The sequence below is a fragment of the Macrobrachium rosenbergii genome, chromosome 12 (assembly GCF_040412425.1).
Source record: "Macrobrachium rosenbergii isolate ZJJX-2024 chromosome 12, ASM4041242v1, whole genome shotgun sequence".
Lineage (NCBI taxonomy): Eukaryota > Metazoa > Arthropoda > Malacostraca > Decapoda > Palaemonidae > Macrobrachium > Macrobrachium rosenbergii.
The window spans coordinates 94,924,058-94,941,627 of NC_089752.1; positions in this window are offsets into that span (position 1 = coordinate 94,924,058).

A 17,570-nucleotide genomic window follows, 5' to 3' on the forward strand; every position below is an offset into this window, starting at 1 on the left:
AGTGATGCTGAAGATCTATCATTGCATGGTAGCAGTCCTCTAGTAGCTGAAGGAGAAATAGAGGTTTCCACATTTTTACGTGATTCTTTTGCTACGAGAGACATTTCTTTTTGAATGGCCCAGCAAGACAAAAGCCTTTAATAGACCAAGCGTATAAAACCAACAGAGAACGCGATGGTTACCCAGAAGTAAGAGAAATATTCATGCGAGTCGCGTAAGTCGTTATTGTGACGTCTGCCGTCATTGCCTCAGCTGTGATATTTAACCATGACCTCGCAGTGCAAACACGGCACGTATGCCAACGAAGCTCTGCTATGTAATTAAACCCTCAGTTATCTGAACACAACCTAAAAATGAGAAGCATTAAGGTGATAAGTTAAGAAAATCATTGTAGTTTACAACCGCTGATCAAATGAATGCTTATTCGCTAGTCAGTAGAAATTAATTAAAAATGAACTTGCCCCCATACGACAAACGTGGTTGGCTGCTCAACGAGTATTTACACGTAAAACAGAAAAACTGTTGATTACTAAAATATATATATATATATATATATATATATATATATATATATATATATATATATATATATATATATATATATATATATATATATAATATATTCATTTTAAGAAATGAGAAAAAAATTATGCAAATTTTAAGTTCATAAAAGCCACTGATAATAACAACGTTTTAAGCTGAAATTCCGAAGAAGATTATTTAATATATCAATCAAGAAGTCTCTTGAACATGAATAGAATTTCCCAATTAACTTCTACAGAAGTAGAATAAAGGAGTCTCTGTAAAGCAATGGACTATTAATGCCAGTTAAAGTGATAACCCCTCCTGAAATGGGGCTTCTTATTAATTTTCAAAATGAATTGAAATTAATTCTATTCGCAATTAACTTGCTATCGGGAATCTTTCCTCCACGGCTGATAGTGTGTTAATCAAGGCCAGTGTTCTCTCTCCTCTCTCTCTCTCTCTCTCTCTCTCTCTCTCTCTCTCTCTCTCTCTCTCTCTCTCTCTCTCTCATATATCCAAGGTTTTTGAGACAGGACAATACAAGTCTATAATTGACTATCGGTCAAGTGACGCTCATTCCTTCAAGATATCTTTTTACTTTTGGTTCAAGCGGTACGGTCGTAAAGTAAGTGCTGCCCAGTACACTGAATTTTCCCCTGTATTTCTAATTTTATGTCTAATGTCTGTTTTTAGTCTGTATATCTGGAATGGCAATACTTTAACTGATGACTGAAAAAGGCCAGCAATGTTGCCCGTTACCTCTACAATGAGCTAAGTAAACATGGGAGCGGGTGAGTACTGTGGGATACGAAGCTGGAGATGAGTGGAGGTTTGGGGAAGATAATCATAGGAAAGACATAAGTGGCAGGATTTTCGCATAAAGGCGAATTTGTCGTGTGACGTTAGAGAAGATTTCTTAAATATATATATATATATATATATATATATATATATATATATATATATATATATATATATATATATATATATATATATATATATATTTATATATATACATTATATAGTATGTATATATATATATATATATATATATATATATATATATATATATATATATATATATACATATACATATACATGTTTATATATATACATATATGCAGTATGTATATATATATATATATATATATATATATATATATATATATATATATATATATATATATATATATATATATATATATATATATATATATATATATATATATATATATAAATTGGTATTTCGATATTATTAAGTAGGATGACTTGTCTGTTATCAGACGCAACGTAAATCCTAATCTCTTTCGTTCCTTATTCCTTATATCACCGTTCGTGTCACAGAAAGACACTTCAAGAGCAGCACATTGCAAAAAGCCAACGGAAAGTGTTCGGAAAAACAGAAGCTCTTCGCATAAACTTAAGGGTGATAAACATATTGGGAAATAATTGGGATGGCTTCTCAAACGCTTTGCATTTTCGTTTTTGATGCTTATGAACAGGACTAATTACAGTCATTAACCTTCATCCTCCTCCGTCAAAAGAAAAACAGGAAGCCCTTAATGTAATTGCAGAACAGAACAGGGACGAAGGAACAACGGAACGACTTCTGCAATTCTCTTGGGAGTCATCATTTCCCAGAGCAAGCAACTGAAATGTCTTCCTTCCTCCGCCTCACGTACGGAAGAAACATTCACCTCTCGCCTAATTACACTCTGGCGTCCTCCTCCAGCAGATAGAAGCTGAATAATGTCAAAGAAAGGTTTTTGAGTTAAAGTTACGTCAGCTTGGAAACGGGCTCCCTCTTCAATAGAATGAAATCGTTCGATCAAAATACAGAAGCGATCTTCGGTTACCCGTAAATACGGTATTACCTTTTCAGTCCTCCCAGTCGCCAGTTATGGAGGAAAATGATAGAGTATTATAGTAGGTTATGTGAATGCAAGAGATTCCTCTCTGTTGTGTGATAAAATGCACAGAGTATATATGTATGTATGTGTATGTGTATGTATATATATATATATATATATATATATATATATATATATATATATATATATATATATATATATACAGTATATGTATGTATATATATATATATATATATATATATATATATATATATATATATATATATATATATATATATATATATATATATATATATATATTGTATACATATGTATATATATACATAGAGAGAGAGAGAGAGAGAGAGAGAGAGAGAGAGAGAGAGATGGCAATGAGCTTAAAATTCACGAAAAAGAGCAATTTGAGAAGCAAACTAAAGAAAATCTGAATTAACAATAGGGGGAGAAGAGTTGTGTCAACAAGAAAGGAAATGCAAATACCAACTCAACCTCCTCTCTCACTCTTAGAATGACGAATTAGAACCCAGGAAAACGCGCACTGTATACAAGTATGTCTTTTGCATCTTTGTGAACATTTGTTATTCCGCTAAACAAAGATGTAACGCATGAAAAAAGAAGAGTTTGAAGTGTAACACGCGGGCACGCATTCCCCTGAACGAATGTTCAGTCATCCGAAATACGAACCTTATTTAAAGGTATCTGTTGCAGTGCGAGTCCCCTCCCTTATTTTTGGATAAAGGGTGGAACTTTTGGTATCCCATGTTATTCGATATTCAATCCAATACATTCAGGCAGAAGACAAAGTTAGAAGGAGTTTTAAGAATCTCTCTCTCTCTCTCTCTCTCTCTCTCTCTCTCTCTCTCTCTCTCTCTCTCTCTCTCTCTCTCTCTCTCTCTCTTTTACAAGGAAAAATGGAAGATACTGATGTAGAATATATTAGGCAGATTTTGCCTGATGCATAAATTGGATCATCTCTGCAAATTAATGTTTCTTATATAAAAGTAGTTTACAGTTTGCTTTATGAAAGCGAACGAAATACATCGTTTTTTCAGCTCTAATAACTCACAGTATAGTGACCTACCAAAAATACATTTCACTGGTTGATTTTCAGAATTTACACAAAAGTATCAAGGAAAGTGAAATAAAAATTGTATGAAAGAAAATACCTAACCATAAAGATTTTGCAAAACAGTATAAACGCAGTTCACTTATTTTCTTTTTGAAATTACCTTTGAATTTCAAATCACTATACCGTCATACACTAATAACACCTATAAAAGAGTGTTCTTCTTTACGTGATTAAAATGTTGTCAACACGAGCGAGTTACTTTACAACAGTCATTTTTATTTGCTATAAGCCCGTCAAACATATCAGACCTTTATATTTAGTAAAAGCATAAATTTCTTTCGTTACTATTCAGCTAATATGTCTCTATTTCTTTGACTGTAAAATTATTTTTAATAAAATATCTCTAGACCTCCACTAGTTATCTAAATGTATTACTTCCAACAACCAGGGTGCATTTTTGTTTCTCTTTCTCCTGTCTGTTTGTTCGTTTGACAGTCTGATACCAGGTTTTTAGAAAAGAATTTTACAGTTAATTTGGACTTCTTCATTGAAAAGTAACTTTCCTTTTTTTGAGAGATATAAATCTAAAGTTTAGGACAACGGACAATTCGCAGCGGTGGCTTGCTCAACCTTGGGTGAAATGATCTGCTTCGAGTCCATTTTCATTGTAAAAGAGAAGAGTCCTTTTAATGGAACAACATGATATGCCACCATTCAAGATTCAGTTTCACCCTCCGGAGAGTTACTGTTTCTATCGAAGAGTTTGTATAATCATGTCTCCTCTCTTATTTTATTACACGCCTTCCTATGCCTCCCAAGTTTATACAGTCTTTCTTATTTTCTTGATTAGTGACTTGAACTGATTAAAATGAACTGAATAAGTTAGTTTTGATCTACGCGGAAAGGTGTTTCAAAATTTCTGCTTAAGATCATCCATTTACTTTTCCACTGATTCCACTTACTGCATTTGTCTGTTGATTTCAGACAACTTTGCTTTTCTAATTTACCTAACTTCAGAGTATGCAATGCTATATCACCTTTCCAGTATAATGAAGAACTTTTGCTACAACTCTGATTATAGACGGACCTAAATGTTCCTCATTTCATGAATTGTCTAAGATATGAGTGAGGATTCCCATGAACCACCACGGACAAGATATTGTCTCTATTTCACTAAGAAAATTAGGGACAAACTAAACATTTGTAAGGGCAATATTGCATTATTCCTCTGGAAAGATACTTAACGTAATTTCATCCATTTTTATGCATTCTGTAAATGTATAAATATGGAATAAACTACTCCAACTGAAAAATATCTTTGTTGCAGGAGATCGTGGGAACCTTGCGTATTCATTATAAACATAAGAGCACTGTTGTAGGAGAGAGTGAGAGTAGCCCTTCAGTTAAGTTACGATGGATTAACTTAGACCCAGTTTAAGGAAAGAGGTATAGGAACAAGAACAGAAGATAATCTCGTATCTTAGGGCCATAGGAATCAAAGGGAGTGGAAGAGAGAATCCTATAACTTGGACAATAATCAAACCAAAATGACTACGAACACGCTGTCATTAGCTACGTTGCCAAACTTCCTCCTGGCTTATAATCCGACTACAGTTTTTCTATATCCCTCAATTCCAGGGGTGACATTGAGTTGGGGGTGACAGCACTCTACTGGACAAGGCCATAAACTTTTGATGGGTTTATTGTTTGTTACAGGATTCACTTTTCCCTCTTGACGTTATGCATACGACCCTGTTGAAGGAATCTATTGATATTCTGATATCTTTGCAAAGCGAATTCTGGAAGCAAATCGTTAAATCATCAGTTGCTGGCATGTCAATGAAACCATCAATATTCCAAAAGCATTCTTCTTCGTTTAAAGTGGCTTTTTTTCATTTTTTATATGGGGTAAGCACGGTGCCTTCTTTTGAAGGACTTTGATTTGGCGTTGGGGTAGACCGTAGCCTCGATCGGCTGCCCTGCCTAACATCGCTTGTACCCCGGTAGCGCATGTGTACATGTATCGTACCAAATCCCCAGCTCCCTTTCTCCCAGCAGCGAGGAGAGCTAAGCGGTTTGGTCGACAGTTCGAGACGTGTGAGGAGTCTGTTATGTTTTCAGTATATTCCCCGCTAATCCCACGGGTTTTCAAAACTGTATAATATAATTTCTCTCGGCAACTCTGATGCCTGCTTCTCTGCTACCTTCATGAAAGTTCCAGCGATCTATCTGAGAGAGACTGACTTTCGCTATCTATTAGACATAATGCGTTTCTCACAATTCCCATCTGCATGAGTAAGCAAAAAATTTTGTTGATTCATTTTTACATAAAATACTAACGCATGTATGATGCTGCTTAAGAGTGGTATTAACAACAGAACTGTATTTATATATCTTCATAAAATCCACATACGGATTTTCAATTAGAAATAAATCCTTCGGGAAGAAGAATCTACAAAAGACCAAGATTGCACTGAGCCGAAGACAGCCTCCGATGAATTTCCGATTCTAAGCGCACCCCATTCCCCACCCACCTTGTTTTATTTCTAAGTAACAGTGAAACTTCATAGGAATCTTTTATCATTCAGGAAGCAGATTATAAGACCTGAAAATAATAAACATGTTTTTCATAAAACAAGTTACCAGGGTATTTCTTCGGGAACAACATTAACAAATCACAACTACAGAGCAATTGCATAATGGAGCACTCCTTGATTACTAGTACAAATGCAGTTAAAAAGAATTTCTTCGCTCTCTTGCTCCCACAGAACAAAACTTTTAGGGCGCGACCTAATTAACAAATAATTTCAAATACTTACGCAGTCTAATTCATTAAATTCTAAAACAAAAATAGTAAACAGCTTAATAATTCGTCCGTCAAGCTTCAGACAAACCAGTAACGTAATAAGTGCTGCCACAGGCACACACAAATCAATAATGAAACCATTTTAGTGGTTTGTACAATCGTTTAAAAATGGTGTCTATTACAGGTACTGAAATACTTTGGATATCATTTAATATTAGTATTAAGTAATAGTGAGTAAAATTGTCATGTGCTCAATTACTGAACAGATGAAGTACAAACCACCTGGCAAAAGATGGTCATGTTTTCTGGCTTTTAATATTCGGGCTGCGAAACAGAATGATAAGTAACGAAGACCTTTGACAATTCTTGTCATGGACTTAATATTTTTCAAGTGGAACCAACCATTATATATCACTACATGAAAGGGAAACATGGGAGTATCTCTTTAATTACATTTGACAAGAACAAAACGAAACCTGAATAAAGAGAAGTAGAACAATGATTCAGGTTTACTAAGATCAATCAGAGGCCACTGAAATGTGAACATATATCTTAAAACGAATAAAGCCTTTCATCTAGAAGAAAAACAAACCATTGGCTATAGATGGCGTTCATCTAGAAGAAAAAAAACCATTGACTATAGATGGCGTATCTTAAAAAAGTAGACTTTAATTTTTCATACTTATTTGGAATAAGGGAAAATTATTGTATTACCGACCACATACATAATACGTATATGAAAATATAACAAAAGTTTATAAATCACATGAAATGATTCAATGAAATAAACAAATAAAACAAAAGCGAAACAGAGTCGCGTTCAACTCCTCTGTCATGAGCGTTTGATCCGGAGTCCTCCCCTCAATGGAAAGAAAGGTAATGCCCTCGTTTCCTTATCTTGACTGCCCTGGCTTCCTTTGTCTCATTAAAATTATCCGCTCATTATTTTATCTGCGCCTCATTTGTTCGTCGTCTCATTTCAACGGGTGTCCTTTTATGTAAATTTCTCTCGGTAAAATCATTATCTTTCCGTATTCACGTCTTTTATTGTGTTTTCCTGTTCTTCCACTCGCCAATATTCGGATATGCAAACTTTCCTTCCGTTGTTTCCGGGGTGACATGTCTGCCATTTTCTGTGTTATTTATGCGTAAGCGTTTCTTCGTTCATCAAGATTTGTTTGACATGAGCATATTTAGTTAAGATTTAAAAGCTTGTACATTAGAGGTCGTGCAGAAATACTCCTCATATACTTACAAACACTCATACATCTCTCTTTTCTCTCTCTCTCTCTCTCCATATGAAAAACACACACACACACACACACACACACACACACACATATATATATATATATATATATATATATATATATATATATATATATATATATATATATATATATATATATATATATATAAATACACACACACACACACTAGCTAACCACCCCGGCGCTGCCCGGGAAAACTTTGAATGACAACCGATAAACTTTCTCTCTCTCTCTCTCTCTCTCTCTCTCTCTCTCTCTCTCTCTCTCTCTCTCCCCTTCCCTAACACCCCCTCTACTCTCTCTCTCACTTCCTCTCCCTCTCACTCTCTCTCTCTCTCAATTTCTCCCTTTCCTGTTAAGGTAGTTGCTTCAGGTACATTGCCCAAAATTTTTGACATTTTATATTTCACCCTTGCTCACCTCCCTTCCAATTCGGGCTGAACTTGGACTTATAGTTCATTGGGAGTGTGACTATCCATCTGAGTGACCTCGAAAACTGTGGATTAGACACTAATATGTCATTTTTTTAATTTTACTTTTCACCCCTTCTCACCCCTCCTTCCTATTGGGTGCTGAAGTTGGACTTAAAGGGAATCGGGAGTGTTACTATTCATCTCAGTGACCTCAAAAACTATGGATTAGAAACTGATATCTGTCATTTTCGGTTATTTTTACATGTCACCACCTTCCCACCCCCACCCCATTTGATGCCAGTGATGTCTTACCCTCCCCCCACATATTCTTTTCCAGATAGTAAGTCATATGTATACTGAAATGAGGTATGATAAACCTGTAGAGTTTATTTAGTTACTAAGTCTACAGGCAGAACCAGCCCCGTTTCAGAGAAGCCCTTCCCACCCCCACCCCCTTTGGTGCCCTTTGGTGTTAATGATGGCTTACCCCCACAGTATTCTTTTCCAGATAGAAGGTCATCTATGTATACCAATTTGGTTGAAATTGCTCAATGCATTGCAGAGTTTTGCAGGAAAACACACATACACATACATACTTCCATTTATATATATATATATATATATATATATATATATATATATGTGTGTGTGTGTGTGTGTGTATATGTGTGTGTGTATTTAACTGTATATATACATATATATGTGTGTGGAGAGCGAGAGAGAGAGAGATGTCTCCGCGTTTGTAAGTATGCGAAGAGTATATTTGCAAGACCTCTAATGAACAAGCTCTTAAATCTTACTTAATTATGCTCATGTCGAACAACGAGAAATTTTTAGTTTGTAAAATTTTCACTCTTAGCTAAAGTTATTATCCACAGTAGCTACAGTATGAATGTCACTGTTGTTTTGTATTTTCTTATAAACCCTGTAAAACGAAACACATGTACTGTATATATATGTGTATGTATGTATGTATATGTATATGTATATGTATATATATATATATATATATATATATATATATATATATATATATATATATATATATATATATATATATATATATATATATATATATATATATATATATATATATATATATATATATATATATATATATATATATATATATATATATATATATATATATATATATATATATATATATATATATATGTATATATCGTTTTCCTTTACAGGGTTTAGAAGAAAAATAAAAGACAACAGTCATTACCACATTCAAGCTTTAACTACTGTGAATAATAATTTTAGCAAAAAAGGGAACAATATTACCAATTATAAATTTCTCGTCGATGACCCCTGTCCCCGTAGCAGCCTGTAGATAACAGGCAATGGTTCACAGTCTAGGATTGTTTGTTAAAATATACAAAGAAAATCAGACTTAATACTACACAGATATGTGAAATTGTGGGGAAAATAATTATCAAAAATTACTTGCTCTTGCTTACTACTTGGAGCTGTAAACAGCATTATCATCGTTGAGAGAGTGTGAAACAAAGTTGCATCAGATTTGGAATACAAGTAAGCGATAAACACTTGAAATTTTTGTGAAAATGAAAATGCAACATCAGCATAAGAACGATAATCTATTTTATACGGTTAATTAAAAGCAGCTGAAAAGCGAGAGTCAAAAGAAAAATGAGACATGGATTATGAAAGATGATATATTTTATACACTTAAAGCAATTGAAAAATCCATTAGGTCGAAAAGAAAAGAGAACGAAGAGCAGTGATGATGAATTATGATTTTTTTAAAGATCACTTTTACTTGCACGAGATCGTCGTAAGCACGGAATCCTGCAGAGAATTCGTAATTCTGCGAATATCTCAAATGTCATTCACCGCCTGTACCCAATTTTTTTTCCATTTTTTTTTTTAGTTTACCACACGCGAGTTTCTCGCATATCAGCAAATATGATAAACAAAACTCACCATGCTGTTTCCCTTTGCGCAAAGGCACAGACAAGCAAAGGGTGGTTTCGTCGCAAAAAGAGGTGCTTTAAAAAAAGGACCAGCAGTTATAACTGGAATACGAACTGAAGAGGACGTTAACAAGAGACGCTTTAGGACATTTCTTAGACTTTTGTAAACCTTCACAAGTACATGAATGCTACAAAATTCCTTGCAGAGTTAACACAGACCGTAAGCACGGTACTAAGGAAGAAGCCTTTTACCACATCATCGTATTTTCAACAGTGGGTGGTCATTACAAAGTAGAAGAATATCTATCATCATATCGTTACCACGTATACGGAAATTATTATAGTCACTGAAGAGATAAATATATTTGCTACGTAGACATTATGTAAGTAACTTTCTTGCGGCTGTTTGCAAATAGTTTCCTTCTTCCGTTTAATTTCTTATTACAGGTACCGTTGCATCTCCTGATTCTGAAAGCCTGTTCAGGCTATCAATTAATTAGTTAGTTGATATCATTATCCTTGCTTGTAATATTTTCAAACCATTACCTTAAATTTTTCACCTTTCCATTTACTTTATAGTTATTCTATACGTATAAAAACTCATTCCCTTTAAATTCTTATTAATTAGAGACATTATTTAGTAATCTAATCAAGCATGACAGCACCACGCATTTACTTACACTGAAAATGATAGAGAGAGAGAGAGAGAGAGAGAGAGAGAGAGAGAGAGAGAGAGAGAGAGAGAGAGAGAGAATGAAAGCCTGCTCATGACAAAAGGCGTGTAATCAGATTAGATAGAGGATTTAGATTTGAATATACAATATATGATCTGTTTTATATGCCACTTTACATTGCTGTTCTATTCTTACTGGACACTACAAGAAACATTTCAGCAAATGTTTGAAATAACCAACAAAAAGAAAAATATCTAACCTTAAAAAATTGCCTTGTGAGCGATGAATATCACTGATTAGTCCGGTAATTATCTTTAAACACAACTTTATGGCATTACAAACTCAGGTATTCTAAATTATATTGTTATATTCTTTGACTGCAATAAGTTAGAGACTGAGAGAGTTATTATTAGATTATTAGAGAGAGAGAGAGAGATTATTAGAGAGAGAGAGGATTGACAAACATCCAGTTCATGTCCAACGTAAGCTGATGAAAACTGACATTTGAGAAATAATTGTAAATGAAATTGCTGAAAAGGATAATTTTTTCTTCTTTTCTCTGCCTACCTCTTTTCATCGCACTGATGTAATACCAGAGATAATTTCCCTACTGGTTTCATGGATTACCTCAATGAAAACTGGACGAAAATGCTCACATTTTCTTGCAAAAATGCTTCCATACAAATCTCAAATTTATATCAGGCACTTCCACTTGAAGAATGCACGGATCATTTTCGACAGGGAAAACATAATCACTGACTGAAACTAAGATATATTCTTCATCTTCATATGCATACATACATACATATATATATATATATATATATATATATATATATATATATATATATATATATATATTATATATTATTATATATTATATATATATTATTATTATTATATTGCTTGTTAAATTATTAGAAACCTGACACTGCAAAGCCTGTATCCGCATGGGAATGAAAATGAAGAATCTCACGATTTTCCGACAGGATTCGAACCCACCCGCCCGCAGACGAAAGCGTGAGGTAACGTTAACCCAACTTGTTACAGCATTCTGATTGTTTAGACTCTCCTGATTATCGTATAGTTTTAATATCAGCCCTCATTAGCTTCACCTTTTCATAAATTGTTGTTATCTCTTTCCCACTGCAATAAGTTATTCATCGAGTAGACAAGTTGTTATTATTATTATTATTATTATTATTATTATCAATATTATTATTATTATTATTATATTAGGAGCCCATCATTTGGCTTGAGTCATGCTGGCCAGCGAGGACGCTGATTGGTTTTAAAATAAAAATAAAAGGCTCCAGGATTAGGCGAAAAGAACAGGAGTTGTCTCATTCTCTCCCTCACTGTTCTCCTGATGCGTTGACGGTGTTCTCAGGAGGAAGGTTTCCTGAGTGACATTTTGAGTAAGTTTCCCCCGAAGAATGGCGAGGGCCTTCTCACGATCTGCTGGCGTTGTGGGGAGTTGCCGAGTTCTTCTCAATGTCAAGTGTCGTTGTTTTCATACCAGCGAAAGAATGTTAACATCTACTATTATTATTGTTATTATTATTATTATTATTACTATTATTATTATTACCCAACAACACGGCCTGCTTAAAAATATAATCGGTACCCTTCTATTATTATTATTATTATTATTATTATTATTATTATTATTATTATTATTATTATTATTGAACGTTAAATATTGACTTTACATTTAGTTTCCTCATTTTTCTACGTCGTTTTCGCTGGCACGCTAGGGGAATAAGAGATCACCAATATTCACTGCTTCAATTTTTCAGGCAAAAACATTCTAAGGATATTTTGCGCTACTTCAAATTGCTGATAAGAAAAAAATGCGTATTGCCAACGCAAGATTTAGGGATTCTGTCTAAAATTAATTCTATATGCCTTTAAATTGTAAGAACAGGTGATATTAATAGAAAAGACAATATATCTCTCTCTCTCTCTCTATCTATATCTAAATTTCTGACTCACGTCAGGAAGAATCAGTCTAAAATGAAAATGAGGACGTTATACCACAAGACCATCATTAAAAATAACATTGAAACATGAAAAAACTGAATAAAGAAATTCATTTTAAGATAAAAATAAAAACTGCTTATTATTGAAAAGAACCGGAGTTTTCTCCCAACTCTTCTCGACTCTCTCTCAATAGACTCATTTCATTCTCTTATCTCTCTCTCTGAATCTCTGAAATCATCAGCTGCAATCACGTGTGGCAGAAAAAATTTTATCGAGCCAGATTACCCAGAGACCGATAATTGTTGCGGGAGGGCGTTAACTCTGGGCCTTACAATGTCCGGCGTCGTTGGAACTTTATAGTTCCAGAACCGAGGCCCAAATTGCAACGGTCTCTACACTCTTGAATACCAGCTGCATCGCCCAACTTCCTCGCTTTGAACCCTCTCGAGTTTAGACAACATTTCCTTCCGTTATACATTTCGTCTGGCTGAATTGTGTGTCGCCTGAGCGCGGACAATAGAAACATTTTGGATGAATATCTTTGCGGGAAAGTCTATGGTTGGGTCGGATTGCAGTCATCAATTAAACTTACACGGAGAAAGTAAATGTAGAGAGACTTGCCACCGTGGGTAAGACGAATTTTAGCGTTTTATATATATATATATATATATATATATATATATATATATATATATATATATATATATATATATATATATATATATATATATATATATATATATATATATATATTATATATATAAATGTTGCTGTATGTGTGTGTGTGTGAAACGCATTGAACAATTTCAACCAAACTTGGTATACATGTGACTTACTATCTGGAAAAGAATACTGTGGGGATAAGACATCACTGGCGCCAAAGGGGGGTGTGGGAAGAGGGTGACATGTAAAAATAACCGAAAACGACAGATGTTAGTGTCTAATCCATAGTTTTCGAGCTTGCTGAGATGAAAAATTACACTCCCGATGCCCTTTAAGTCGAAGTTCAGCCCCTAGGAAGGCAGGCTGAGAAGGGGGTGGAAATGGGATGACTTGTAAAAATAACCAAAAACGACAGATATTAGTGTCTAATCCATAGTTTTGAGCTTGCTGAGATGAATAGTAATACTCCCAATGTCCTTTAAGTCCAAGTTCAGCCCCGATAGCTAAGGGGGTGGGAAGGGGGTGGGAAGGGGTGACAATTAAAAATAACAGAAAGCGACAGATATTAGTGTCTAATCCATAGTTTTCTAGGTCACTGAGATGAACAGTGACTCCAGATGCCCTTTAAGTCCAAGTTCAGCCCTGATAGGAAGTGGGGTTGAGCAGGAGTGGGAAGGTGGTGACATGCAAAAATAACTGAAAACGACAGAGCCAGCTTGGTCAGCTAGTGTGTATGTATGTATGTATGTATGTATGTATGTATGTATGTATGTATGTATATATATATATATATATATATATATATATGTGTGTGTGTGTGTGTGTGTGTGTGTGTGTGTGTGTGTGTATATTCTTATCGGCACTGGGTTTAACCTAGTGACCAAATTCACATGAGATGGCTGACCAGTGCAATGGCATCCAAACCAGCATCCCTCTCTCTCAATAACCCCTCCTTTTACCTACTCTCTGTTCTACCGTATCTCTGTGTTTTTAGGCTTGTGGGTGCAGCCCATAGATATAGATAGAGAGATTGGACAGTCACGTGAATGGCACTTGCAAGTAAGGCGCCATTGCTATGTGTTGATTCTCAGAGATATGGCAGCAAGTGCACAGACCAGCAGCAACAGAGCCACCTCTGGCACCAAATTTTGGGCCATCAACTGTATTACATACAACAACAGGATCTCAAAAGGACAGGGGATCACATTTCACAAGTAATTGACATATTTTCATCCATGAAAATCTTTATAACTGTGTTGAAACAACCTCAAGTAACATGTGTTAGATCAGTCAACTTGCAGTCAACTACATGCCTGCGTTTTGAGCTAATAAAATAATGAATGATGTAATATGCTTTTTATTAAAGCCTATTTGACTTTAAATTCATATAGCCTAATAAATTAGCATGTAGGGTTACTGTCAGTCCATATAACCATAGTTGAGTCTGACAATTTTCCCTACTACTAGTACTGCAAGGTACATAGTATCATGAGGCCTAGTCCTGGGGCTGCTGCAGTTGTAAGTGTTAATGAAGTGTTGTAATGTTATTTACCATTGTTATCAATAAGTTCTCAAACCTCCTGGTATGCAGAGGACTCAGCTGAATTTGATCTGCCAGAACACTTAAAGGTAGTACTCTTCAATTTTGCCACTATCATTTTTACCCTAAAGGATACCTCAAATTGAAACTACATTATAGATTTAAAAGTAAACTTTACAAAAAGCTAGTCTACAAGTCAACTTTACCAACCAACTAGTCTACCAGGGTTGATCATCAAATAACCAAGAGTAGCCTACCATAGCCTAGCCTTAGCTTAGCAAAGGTAGCTTAACTTGGTATAACCTTCAGGAATGCTGATTTTTCTATCTGTCCCTCTCCACTTACTATGAAATACAGCTCAAGTCTTGGCTAGCTTTGAAAGTCTAAGTTATTCTTACAGGGTAGCCTAATTTAGACTGTACAATGCAATTAAGTATGTTGAATTACAGGTTAGTATGACTGTGACATGTTACATAGCTTGCACTTGAAGCTGTATAAATAGCTTCTATGTCATGGTTCAAATGCTTTGATCTGGTTCTGTACAGTACGTACAGTGTACTCTCCCCTAAATCACAGCTGTATGAATACTAATTAATGCAGATTGTAATTACATGTATACTGTAATTAAATAGATAGTTTCTCTTGTAAGATCTGTGAGTAGCCTCATAGGTTCAAATGTATTAAAAAAATGTCTGCAGGTCAGTGTAGGAAGCCTGTTGTTAATAATATGTGACACGTGAGATTCTGGACTGATTTTTGTCAATTTTGTGTTTAAGATTCCCTGACAAGAACAAAGACCAAGACCTTACTTGGGTTAGAAACTGCAGAAGGGTTAAAGACCCAACTAACCCAATGGCTGAACGCCGGCAAGAGGCAATTGTGAAGTGTTCTACGTTCAACATTTTTGTTAGGTCTTTTATTACTTTGTTAATAAATTCACGTCCATTGTCACTGATTAACGATGCACGAAATATTTAATTTTACATGGTGACAGGAAAGACTAGTAACTATTATCACTTTGGTATTTTGATTGCCCTACTCAAACTGTCTTTCCTGCCGTCCAAACTATTAAGATGGATAGTTTGCTAATTCCTCCTCCTTCCACGTGCTTTTACTTGAGCGAAACCGCCGACGAGGAGAAAAGCAGCCTGGCAGAGAGAGCAGAGACCTCATTCACTAAGGAAGGTCCATACTATTTATATTCTTCTGCCATGCGTATGCTAGGCTAAAGACATATCTTGGGATCCCTGGTCTCCGTCACCCTCCTGTGACCATCTGCCAAAATCTATCTGCAACACATTTGTGCAAGGTTCGACAATGGTGAGTACCATGAATAAATAGGGCTTATTCGTAAAGGTTATCGTTGCGAACTCTTAGTGCCTTGTGTTGCCTATTGAAGTTTTCCTGTCTGTCATTTCCAAGCTGAAGATCAGTAATAGTTTTGTGGTCAGTTATGTTTATATATTGTATTCTCTTGTCCTTTCAGGTGACATAGCTCTCGGACTAATACTAGCTTATTCCTAAATTCACATTGTAAATAACTGAGTAAGAGAATCATATACTGTACATTAATGTTGTTTCAAGTGACCATATTCATGAAAGATAGTTTCCCATATTATTACACACAAATTTATATTAGGTTTACAGTTCATTTCAGGATTTGGTTTGGTTTTGATGTATCGGCCCTTTATTTCCTTCCTGTTACAGTTGCTCAATTGTAAGGTAATTTTATTTTGGGTTATTATTCCTGTGGGTATATTCTTCTACAAAAATTATCTTCAACTTCCGACACTAATCTTCATGAAATTTTCTTTACAGACAGCGAGCAAAGCTGAACAAAGGAAACGCCCTACGATCTGCATGAACTGCCTTGTTTATCTGTACCCACATTATTTTAAAGGCTTATTTAACATAATTAATATCATCTATGTAACATATATTTTTCTTTCCAACCTGATTTCAACATTATCTCAGAGTTTTTAGAGGTGTTCAGCTTACATGGGGACAGCCGAACTTCACTATGAATGAACACAAGGCTCTGGTAACTGATATCGCAGATTTATCCACTATCGCATACATGTGTGTATATTGTGTGAACGCATCCACAATCATACACACATACCAAAATTGCCTGTCCCCTAGGAGGAAGGGTCCCACAACATCAATGTGTTCTCTGGAAAATTTGATTGGTTCCACTGGCCACATTCGAGCCTTCGGAATAGTATGTCTATGGTTTTTCATGGTATTACAGATGTGGCACTGGGAGTTGAATTTTACAATGTCTTTTTTCATCCCTACCCAAAAAAAAGATTCTTGTGCCCTCTTGAGGGACCTTTCTATACCTATATGTCCTGCATGGGGACTTACATGCATCATGTGGACAGCTTTCTCTACCAAAGTGGGAGGAAGGACGACACGAGATCAGATATCACCCAGTCTCTTCTCATATTTACAAAATAAGATATCTCCATCAAGGAAGAACATATCTTTGGGCACCATTAGGACATCGGGAAACTCGTTACTCGTATCCCTTACATAAGCCTAACCTGTTCAATCCAGGGTTCGGACTTCTGACCCCTCATCACCTCTTCCACACTCCAACCACACAAATCAATCACACACTCTCTCTCACTCCCAGGACATCTGCTCGCTGATGCCCCTGGAGGATCAGCTCTCTCGTTCTCACAGCTGGTTCGATTCACCCCCTTTTTCTCTCTCCCTAACTCTTGAGTTACTGAGTTATTCCCACTATCTACATCGGGTGCCTCTGAGGCATGCAACTGTTTCTTTCGCTGTTGTTCCTCTCTCTTTG